Genomic DNA, 10,597 nt, shown 5'->3' with positions numbered 1-10,597 from the left:
ACGTATTCTGGATGTCTTCTTCCACTTTGATTCCATGTTAGCATTTAAACATGTTTTCTTTTAATTTGCTTATGTTCTTTTTTGGGTTATTGATTATTTATTCATTTGGGTTTTGTTTCGGGTTATTGATTATTTATTCATTTGGGTTTTGTTTATCTAGTCGAAAGGGGTGTCGACGTATTCTGGATGTCTTCTACCACTTTGATTCCATGTTAGCAGTTGAACATGCTACTTCAATTCCCCTCATAACCAAGGTTCCCATTTTAGGTATTTTTATGTACAACACAATAATCTCAAATAATTTGTTGTTAATCTTAGCAGTAATAGCCCCTTGTCCAGTTGGTAAAACAAATTCCCCTTGAAATAAATGATCATGTGTTCGAGTCACCTTATTTTGGCAAGTATTATTTTAATTCGAACAAGTATGTATTTATTATTATTATTATTATTGAAACCTTAATTATAGTTGAATCAATATATGAGAAGACGTCTTCCTATGTCCGTAAATATGCACGTTTGATATGAATGAGTTCCGAATTGCATTTAATGTATTTGTGAAGTCAATGCATTCGAAAATAGAACTATTAATTACTATTAAAACTAATTGATTAACAAACCAATAATATAACAAAATCTAACTAATTTACTACTATTATTATTAGTTTAGGCTAAGGTTATGTGAGGTAAAAAAAATAATAATTATTAAATAAATTATTGATTAAATATGACAATCATATTGTCATGTTGGTAGAATGAGTCCCCTTGAATCTTATGGTCATGTGTTCGATTCCCCTTTTCAGCAAATTTCTTTGTTTATTGATTTTGATTAAATTTGGACAACCATATTGTCAAAGTTGTATGCAACTTTTTTAATATAAGATACTCTGAAATAATAATATTAGTAATAATAATAAAAAAAGGAACCTTAGTTGTAATTGAATTAATGTAATATATTTAGAAGGCAATAAAACCTTTTTTTTATATAGAAGGCAATAAGACCTTAATTGCACATGAAATAAAGAAAATATTATTAAAACAAAAGGAATTAAAAAGTCGTCTTAGATAAATCGGTGTAAGCATAAACAGAAATAGCTCATTGTCTTGATGGTATAGTGACTCCCCTTGAATCTTAAGGTCATGTGTTCGATTCCCCTTTTCAGCAAATTTTATAAATTTTTATTTTAATTAAATTTGAACAACCATAATGTCAAAATGTATGCAACTTTTTCCATATGCGGAAATAATAAATATTAATAGAAAAAAAAAGATTTGAACATTAATTGCAATTGAAACAATCTAATATATTTGTGAGTGTACGTATGAAGGTTTTCTTTGTTATATACCGCGCTATTTTTTACGACAGTCATTAATTGTAGATCTGTTGGTATAACACGTCCTCATGAATCCTTGGGTCAATGTTTCGAGTCCCCTTGTTGGCAATTTTTTTCTCCTAAGTTCACTTATATTATTTTACTCTTTAGTATAAGACGTCTTCCTTTATAAATTAATGAACACGTTTCATATGGATGCGTTTTGATTTGCATTTAATGTATTTGTGAAATTAATGCATTCGAATTTTGAGGTAAGGGAGCAATTAATTAATAGTAACACCAATTGATTAACAAACCAAGCTAAGAAAACCTAAATAAAATACTACTACTATAATATTTTTAGATTTATTTTTTAACTTTGAATATGAGGAGGGGACAATATACATTTGATTATTTTTTACATTCACAGTGATTAAATTCCAATTAATTTTTTTTTATAAATAATGATACAAAAAAATGTTTGATAAATGTAGAATATAGAACACAATCGTTCAATTAACAAGCTGAGAAACCCTAGGGACTTTTGTATTAGATCGTGATTATTACTTAATTATTCACCCAAAGATACGTTAAGTACGATGGTGTTAGGTTACGATACGGTTTCATGACCTCAAAATTAAAAAAAATATATATATTTATAGATAAATGATTGATAAAATAAATACAGAACACAATCGTTCGAATAACGAGCTGAGAAACCCTAGGGACTTTTGTATGGAGATCATGGTTATTACTTAATTATTCATACAAAGATACGTTAAGTACGACGGTATTAGGTTACGATAAGGTTTCATGACCTCAAAATTTTAAAAAAATATATATTATTAGATAAATGATTGATAAAATAAATATAGAACACAATCGTCCGAATAACGAGCTGAGAAACCCTATGGACTTTTATGGAGATCGTGATTATTACTTAATTAGTCAGACCAAGATATGTCAAGCCCGATGGTGTTAGGTTACGATAAGGTTTCATGACCTCAAAATAAAAATAAAAATATTATTAGATGAATATAGAACATAATCGTTCAATTAACGAGCTGAGAAACCCTAGGGAGTTATGGTACGTTATTTAAGCCTACGCAAGGCAATAAAACCTTTTTTTAATAGAAGGCAATAAGACCTTAATTGCACATGAAATAAAGAAAATATTATTAAAAAAAGGAATTAAAAAGTCGTCTTAGATAAATCGGTGTAAGCATAAACAGAAATAGATCATTGTCCTGATGGTACAGTGACTCCCCTTGAATCTTAAGGTCACGTGTTTGATTCCCCTTTTCAGCAAATTTTATAATTTTTATTTTAATTAAATTTGAACAACCATAATGTCAAAATGTATGCAACTTTTTCCGTATGCCGAAATCATAAATATTAATAGAAAAAAAACGATTTGAACATTAATTGCAATTGAAACAATCTAATATATTTGTGAGTGTACGTATGAAGGTTATATACCGCGCTATTTATGAATGTCATTAATGTGGCGTTAAAATAAATGAATTGCTAATTTAATATGGTAAGCGTTCGCCAATTAGAAGACGCCTTCATATGTGTTTTAATTTTCCAGTTATACATGTAAATGCGATCCATGTTGCATTAAATGTATTTCTCAAATCCAAGCAGTATATTTTTATATATAATGTGAATTCGAAATTGAGGTAAGGGAGCAATTATTCACACCAATTAATTTATATTTATAAGTTAAAAAAAACCCTTATGATTTATAAATTGTTATTCTAATTATTATGTTAAATAAAATATTATTAAACAAAAGGATTGAGAAAATAATTACAGAACATAATCATTCAAATAACGAGCTGAGAAACTATAATGACTTTTGTATGTAGAACATGATTATTAATTAATTACGTCAGACGGTTTTAGGTTACGATAAGGTTTCGTGACCTCAAAATTAAAATAAAAATATTATTAGATGAATATATAACATAATCGTTTAATTAACGAGCTGAGAAACCCTAGGGAGTTTTTTATGGAGCTAGTGATTATTACTTAATTATTACTTGATTATTACGATAAGGTTTCATGACTTCAAATAAAAAGTTAAAAAAGCTATATTATTATATGGATATAGAACACAATCGTTCGAATAATGAGCTGAGAAACCCTAGGGACTTTTGTATGTATATCGTGATTATTACTTAATTATTCAAACAAAGATACGTTAAGTACGACGGTGTTAGGTTACGATAAGGTTTCATGACCTCGATATTAAAAAATATATATTATTAGATAAATGATTGATAAAATAAATATAGAACACAATCGTTCGAATAACGATCTGAGAAACCCTAGGGAGTTTTGTATGGATATCGTGATTATTACTTAATTAGTTAGACCAAGATATGTCAAGCCTGATGGTGTTAGGTTACGATAAGGTTTCGTGACCTCAAATTTAAAATAAAAATATTATTAGATGAATATAGAACATAATCGTTTAATTAACGAGCTGAGAAACCCTAGGGAGTTTTTTTTATGGAGCTAGTGATTATTACTTAATTATTACTTGATTATTACGATAAGGTTTCATGACTTCAAATAAAAAGTTAAAAAAGATATATTATTATATGGATATAGAACACAATCGTTCGAATAATGAGCTGAGAAACCCTAGGGACTTTTGTATGTATATCGTGATTATTACTTAATTATTCAAACAAAGATACGTTAAGTACGACGGTGTTAGGTTACGATAAGGTTTCATGACCTCGATATTAAAAAAATATATATTATTAGATAAATGATTGATAAAATAAATATAGAACACAATCGTTCGAATAACGATCTGAGAAACCCTAAGGAGTTTTGTATGGATATCGTGATTATTACTTAATTAGTCAGACCAAGATATGTCAAGCCCGATGGTGTTAGGTTACGATAAGGTTTCGTGACCTCAAAATTAAAATAAAAATATTATTAGATGAATATAGAACATAATCGTTTAATTAACGAGCTGAGAAACCCTAGGGAGTTTTTTTATGGAGCTAGTGATTATTACTTAATTATTACTTGATTATTACGATAAGGTTTCATGACTTCAAATAAAAAGTTAAAAAAGCTATATTATTATATGGATATAGAACACAATCGTTCGAATAATGAGCTGAGAAACCCTAGGGACTTTTGTATGTATATCGTGATTATTACTTAATTATTCAAACAAAGATACGTTAAGTACGACGGTGTTAGGTTACGATAAGGTTTCATGACCTCGATATTAAAAAAAATATATTATTAGATAAATGATTGATAAAATAAATATAGAACACAATCGTTCGAATAACGATCTGAGAAACCCTGTGGAGTTTTGTATGGATATCGTGATTATTACTTAATTAGTCAAACCAAGATATGTCAAGCCCGATGGTGTTAGGTTACGATAAGGTTTCATAACCTCAAAATTAAAATAAATATATTATTAGATGAATATAGAACATAATCATTTAATTAACGAGCTGAGAAACCCTAGGGAGTTTTTTTATGGAGCTAGTGATTATTACTTAATTATTACTTGATTATTACGATAAGGTTTCATGACTTCAAATAAAAGTTAAAAAAGCTATATTATTATATGGATATCGTGATTATTACTTAATTATTCACGTTATGGTACGTTATTTAAGCCTACGCAAGGCAATAAAACCTTTTTTTTATATAGAAGACAATAAGACCTTAATTGCACATAAAATAAAGAAAATATTATTAAAACAAAAGGAATTAAAAAGTCACCTTAGATAAATCGGTGTAAGCATAAACAGAAATAGCTCATTGTCCTGATGGTATAGTGACTCCCCTTGAATCTTAAGGTCATGTGTTCGATTCCCCTTTTCAGCAAATTTTATAAATTTTTATTTTAATTAAATTTGAACAACCATAATGTCAAAATGTATGCAACTTTTTCCATATGCCGAAATAATAAATATTAATAGAAAAAAAAAAGATTTGAACATTAATTGCAATTGAAACAATCTAATATATTTGTGAGTGTACGTATGAAGGTTTTCCTTGTTATATACCGCGCTATTTTTTACGACAATCATTAATCGTAGATCTGTTGGTATAACACGTCCTCATGAATCCTTGGGTCACTGTTTTGAGTCCCCTTGTTGGTAATTTTTTTTTCTCCTAAGTTCACTTATATTATTTTACTCTTTAGTATAAGACGTCTTCCTTTATGAATTAATGAACACGTTTCATATGGATGCGTTCTGATTTGTATTTAATGTATTTGTGAAATTAATGCATTCGAATTTTGAGGTAAGGGAGCAATTAATTAATAGTAATACCAATTGATTAACAAACCAAGCTAAGAAAACCTAAATAAAATACTACTACTATAATTATGTTTTCCTCCAACTATGCTAGCTCTTTGACTTAATAGTTTTTAGATTTATTTTTTTAACTTTGAATATGAGGAGGGGACAATATACATTTGATTATTTTTTACATTCACAGTGATTAAATTCCAATTAAATTTTTTTTTATAAATCATGATACAAAAAATGTTTGATAAATGTAGAATATAGAACACAATCGTTCAATTAACGAGCTGAGAAATCCTAAGGAGTTTTTTATGGAGCTAGTGATTATTACTTAATTATTACTTGATTATTACGATAAGGTTTCATAACTTCAAATAAAAGTTAAAAAAACTATATTATTATATGAATATAGAACACAATCGTTCGAATAATGAGCTGAGAAACCCTAGGGAGTTTTGTATGTAGATCGTGAGTATTACTTAATTATTCAAACAAAGATACGTTAAGTACGACGGTGTTAGGTTACGATAAGGTTTCATGACCTCAAAATTGAAAAAAAATATATATATATTATTAGATAAATGATTGATAAAATAAATATAGAACACAATCGTCCGAATAACGAGCTGAGAAACCCTAGGGACTTTTGTATGGAGATCATGATTATTACTTAATTATTCACAAAGATACGTTAAGTACGACAGTGTTAGGTTACGATAAGGTTTCATGACCTCAAAATTAAAAAAAATATATATATTATTAGATAAATGATTGATAAAATAAATATAGAACACAATCATCCGAATAACGAGCTGAGAAACCCTAGGGACTTTTGTATGGAGATCATGATTATTACTTAATTATTCACACAAAGATACGTTAAGTACGACGGTGTTAGATTACGATAAGGTTTCATGACCTCAAAATTAAAAAAAATATATATATATATTATTAGATAAATGATTGATAAAATAAATATAGAACACAATCGTCCGAATAACGAGCTGAGAAACCCTAGGGACTTTTGTATGAAGATCATGATTATTACTTAATTAATACTTTACGAGCTGAGAAACCCTAGGGACTTTTGTATGGAGATCATGATTATTACTTAATTATTCACACAAAGATACGTTAAGTACGACGGTGTTAGGTTACGATAAGGTTTCATGACCTCAAAATTAAAATATATATATATATATATTATTAGATAAATGATTGATAAAATAAATATAGAACACAATCGTCCGAATAACGAGCTGAGAAACCCTAGGGACTTTTGTATGAAGATCATGATTATTACTTAATTAATACTTTACGAGCTGAGAAACCCTAGGGACTTTTGTATGGAGATCATGATTATTACTTAATTAGTCACACCAAGTCATCTTATAGAAGGCAATAAGACCTTAATTTCACATGAAATAAAGAAAATATTATTAAACAAAATGTATTAGAAAGTCATCTTACATAAGTCGGTGTAAACATTAATAGAAATAGCTCATTGTCCTGATGGTATTGCGACTCGCCTTGAATCTTATGGTCATATGTTCGATTCCCCTTTTCAGCAAATTTTGTAATTAATGAATTTAATTAAATTTGAACAACTATAATGTCAAAATGTATGCAACTTTTTTTCACATGAAATAATAATATTAATGGAAAAAAGAGTACGAACCTTAATTGCAATTGAATCAATCTAATATCTTTCTAATTGTATGAATTATGGTTTGCCTTGTTATGAATTCCGCCGTATTGTAAAACAGTAATTATTCGTAGATCTGTTGGTATAACACGTCCTCATGAATCTATGTGTCACTGTTTCGAGTCCCCTTGTTAGCAAATTTTTTTTTCCCAAGTTTCATTATATTTCACTTTTTAGTATATGACGTCTTCATTTACTAATTAATGAGCACGTTTCATATGGATGCGTTCTGATTTGCATTTAATGTATTTGTGAAATTAATGCATTCGAATTTTGAGGTAAAGGAGCAATTAATTAATAGTAACACCAATTGATTAACAAACCAAGCTAAGAAAACCTAAATAAAATGCTACTACTATAATTAGTTTATCTACAATTATGATTTCCTCCAACCATGCTAGCTATTTGACTTAAAAAATTTTAATTTTTTTTTATTGAATATGAGGAGGGTACAATATACATTTGATTATTTTTTTTACATGAACTTATATATCGAGTTCTTGACCTCAAATTAAAATAAATAAAGTATTATTAAACAAAATAATTATTAAATAATTATAGAACATAATCATCCAAATAACGAGCTGAGAAACCCTATGGACTTATATATCGAGATCATGATTATAAAGTAATTAGTCACATTATGATACGTTAAGTCCGACGGCGTTAGGTTGCAACAGGGTTTAATGACCTCAAATCAAAATTTTAAAAAAATATATTATTAGATAAATGATCGATAAAATAAATATAGAACACAATCGTTCGAATAGCGAGCTGATAAACCCTAGGGACTTTTGTATGGAGATTGTGATTATTACTTAATTAGTCACACCAATATACGTTACGTCCGGTGGCATTAGGTTACGATAAGCTTTTATGACCTCAAAATTTTTAAAAAAATATTATTAGATAAATGATTGATCACAATCGTTCGGATAACGAGCTGAGAAACCCTAGGGACCTTTGTATGGAGATCGTTTGAATTAATATAATTAGTCACACCAATATACGTTACGTCTAGTGGCATTAGTTTACGATAAGCTTTTATGACCTCAATATTTTTAAAAAAACATTATTAGATAAATGATTGATCACAATCGTTCGGATAACGAGCTGAGAAACCCTAGGGACTTTTGCATGGAGATCGATTTAATTTTACTTCATTAGTCACACAAAGATACGTTAAGTCCGACGGTGTTAGGTTACGATAAGGTTTCATGACCTCAAAATTAAAAAAAAAACAATATTATTGGATGAATATAAAATACAATCGTTCGACTAACGAGCTGAGAAACCCTATGGACTTTTGCATGGAGCTAGTGATTATTACTTAATTATTCACGTTATGATACGTTATTTAAACCTATGCAAGGAAATAAAACCTTTTTTTTATATAGAAGGCAATAAGGCATTAATTGCACATGATTATTACTTAATTAATACTTTGAATTCCACACCCTAACTATATTATCTTAAACTTAATTCCATTATTTTGTTGTAATTCTATTTTAGATGTACTCGTGTATCTTATGTTATACTTCTTAAATGCAACCTAGACAATAATTGTTCCCAGTTCAGCTGTTAATACATACTAATTCTAAGCGTCAGATCACATGTTCGAGTCGCTTGTTTATCAAATCTTTTTTTCCTAATATTATCTTTTAATTTGACCGAACATACTTTTATGAGTGCAGTTTTTTTATGTGGTGCCATAAATATAAATTCGAAGACACCTTCTTATTGGTAAATGTGAAAATTTATAAAGATGTACTCCATTTATCATAATTGTGAAATTAACCACCAACTTTCAAATACTATTTGATTTTTTGCCTAAATGTAACCAAGAAAAACGAAGAGTCACATTAAAAAAAAGGCTGTAAATAACTCATATATAGGAAGTTGTGCATTTTTTTATTCAATCAATACTTTAGCAATTAAAACTTTCTTATTTTTAAAATAACAAGGAATCAAACCATATACAATACCAAAACATATAGATACATACCTATTCATCCACATAATCCATACATACCTATTTGTAAGAATTCGAAAATGGCTAATGACAAGAAATGGCAAAGTTCAGTTGAAAGGAGGGTGTCACCTTTGAGTAGGCGAATCAAAGCAACAGTTAACCGTAAAAGATGTGATTCTCAAATAGATAGAGTTACTAATGAAGCTGTAAACAACAAACTTCAGACAAAAGTTCCTAGAGTTGTGACATTTTCAGATTTTAATTTAAAACACAAAACATCTCCTAAAGAAATACCTTTATTGGAATACATCTTCTCAAATGCAAGTTCCAAGTATAATTTTAAAACTCTTTTTGCAATTTCTTTTTACATTAATCATTGGAGTTGTTATGGTTTTCTAAAAAAAGGTTTAATTTCATCTAATACAACGAAATTATAGCTCAAACCGATATTTGTTCACTAAGTCGGTTTGATTTTCGTTTTCTCGGACCAAATGAAGAATTGGAAGTTGAGGTATTATTTGTAAATAAATATCTAACATATTGCATACAAGATATGATGCTGATCTTTTTACATATTAACAGGTTGTTACAATGGTGTCATCAATATTGACAGAACATGCAAGGTCAACCTCAAAAAATGGTGGTAAAATAAACTGGTATCTACCAGCAAGAATTACGGTAGGCTTTTTTTATTATTATTTTTGTTGTGATACACTTACATGTCATTGTTGGTACCAACCTTTTATATTTCTCCAAACACAGAAAGAGCACTTGCCTCAACATAATCTACCATTGTCCAAATCTTGGGAACGTATGAGATATTTCGAGCGCTACATGGGTCTACTTGACGAGTGCAATGAAGTAAGCAACTACATAGATATAAGTTCAAATTTTGTATATAATTCTTATATAAATTCTAATGTAGAAGACGTCTATCAGATTTATATCCCTATTTTACATAAAAATCACTTCATTCTATCTCGGATTATGATTGACAAGGGAGTAGTAGAAGTTTGGGACTCGTTTGCTCATCCCGACACACCAATATATCATAAGACATTGATTGTTGGAATTGTAAGTTTTATTTGATTTTTAATACTACTTCAGTTCAAAAAAAAATTATTATCTTCTTATGAAATAATGTATATTAATAAATGTAGTTACGCGCGTTAGACATGGGCTTCAAGGAACAACTAAAAAGCAAACCCGCAAATTACAACTTCGCTAGCTTTGCAATTGTCCGTGGAAGAAATGTTCCTAGAAAACCAAATAATTTCGACTGTGGAGTTTTTGTGATTTTATTTAT

The sequence above is a fragment of the Euphorbia lathyris genome, chromosome 5 (assembly GCF_963576675.1).
Source record: "Euphorbia lathyris chromosome 5, ddEupLath1.1, whole genome shotgun sequence".
Classification (NCBI taxonomy): Eukaryota; Viridiplantae; Streptophyta; class Magnoliopsida; order Malpighiales; family Euphorbiaceae; genus Euphorbia; species Euphorbia lathyris.
This window is presented reverse-complemented; position numbering follows the sequence as displayed.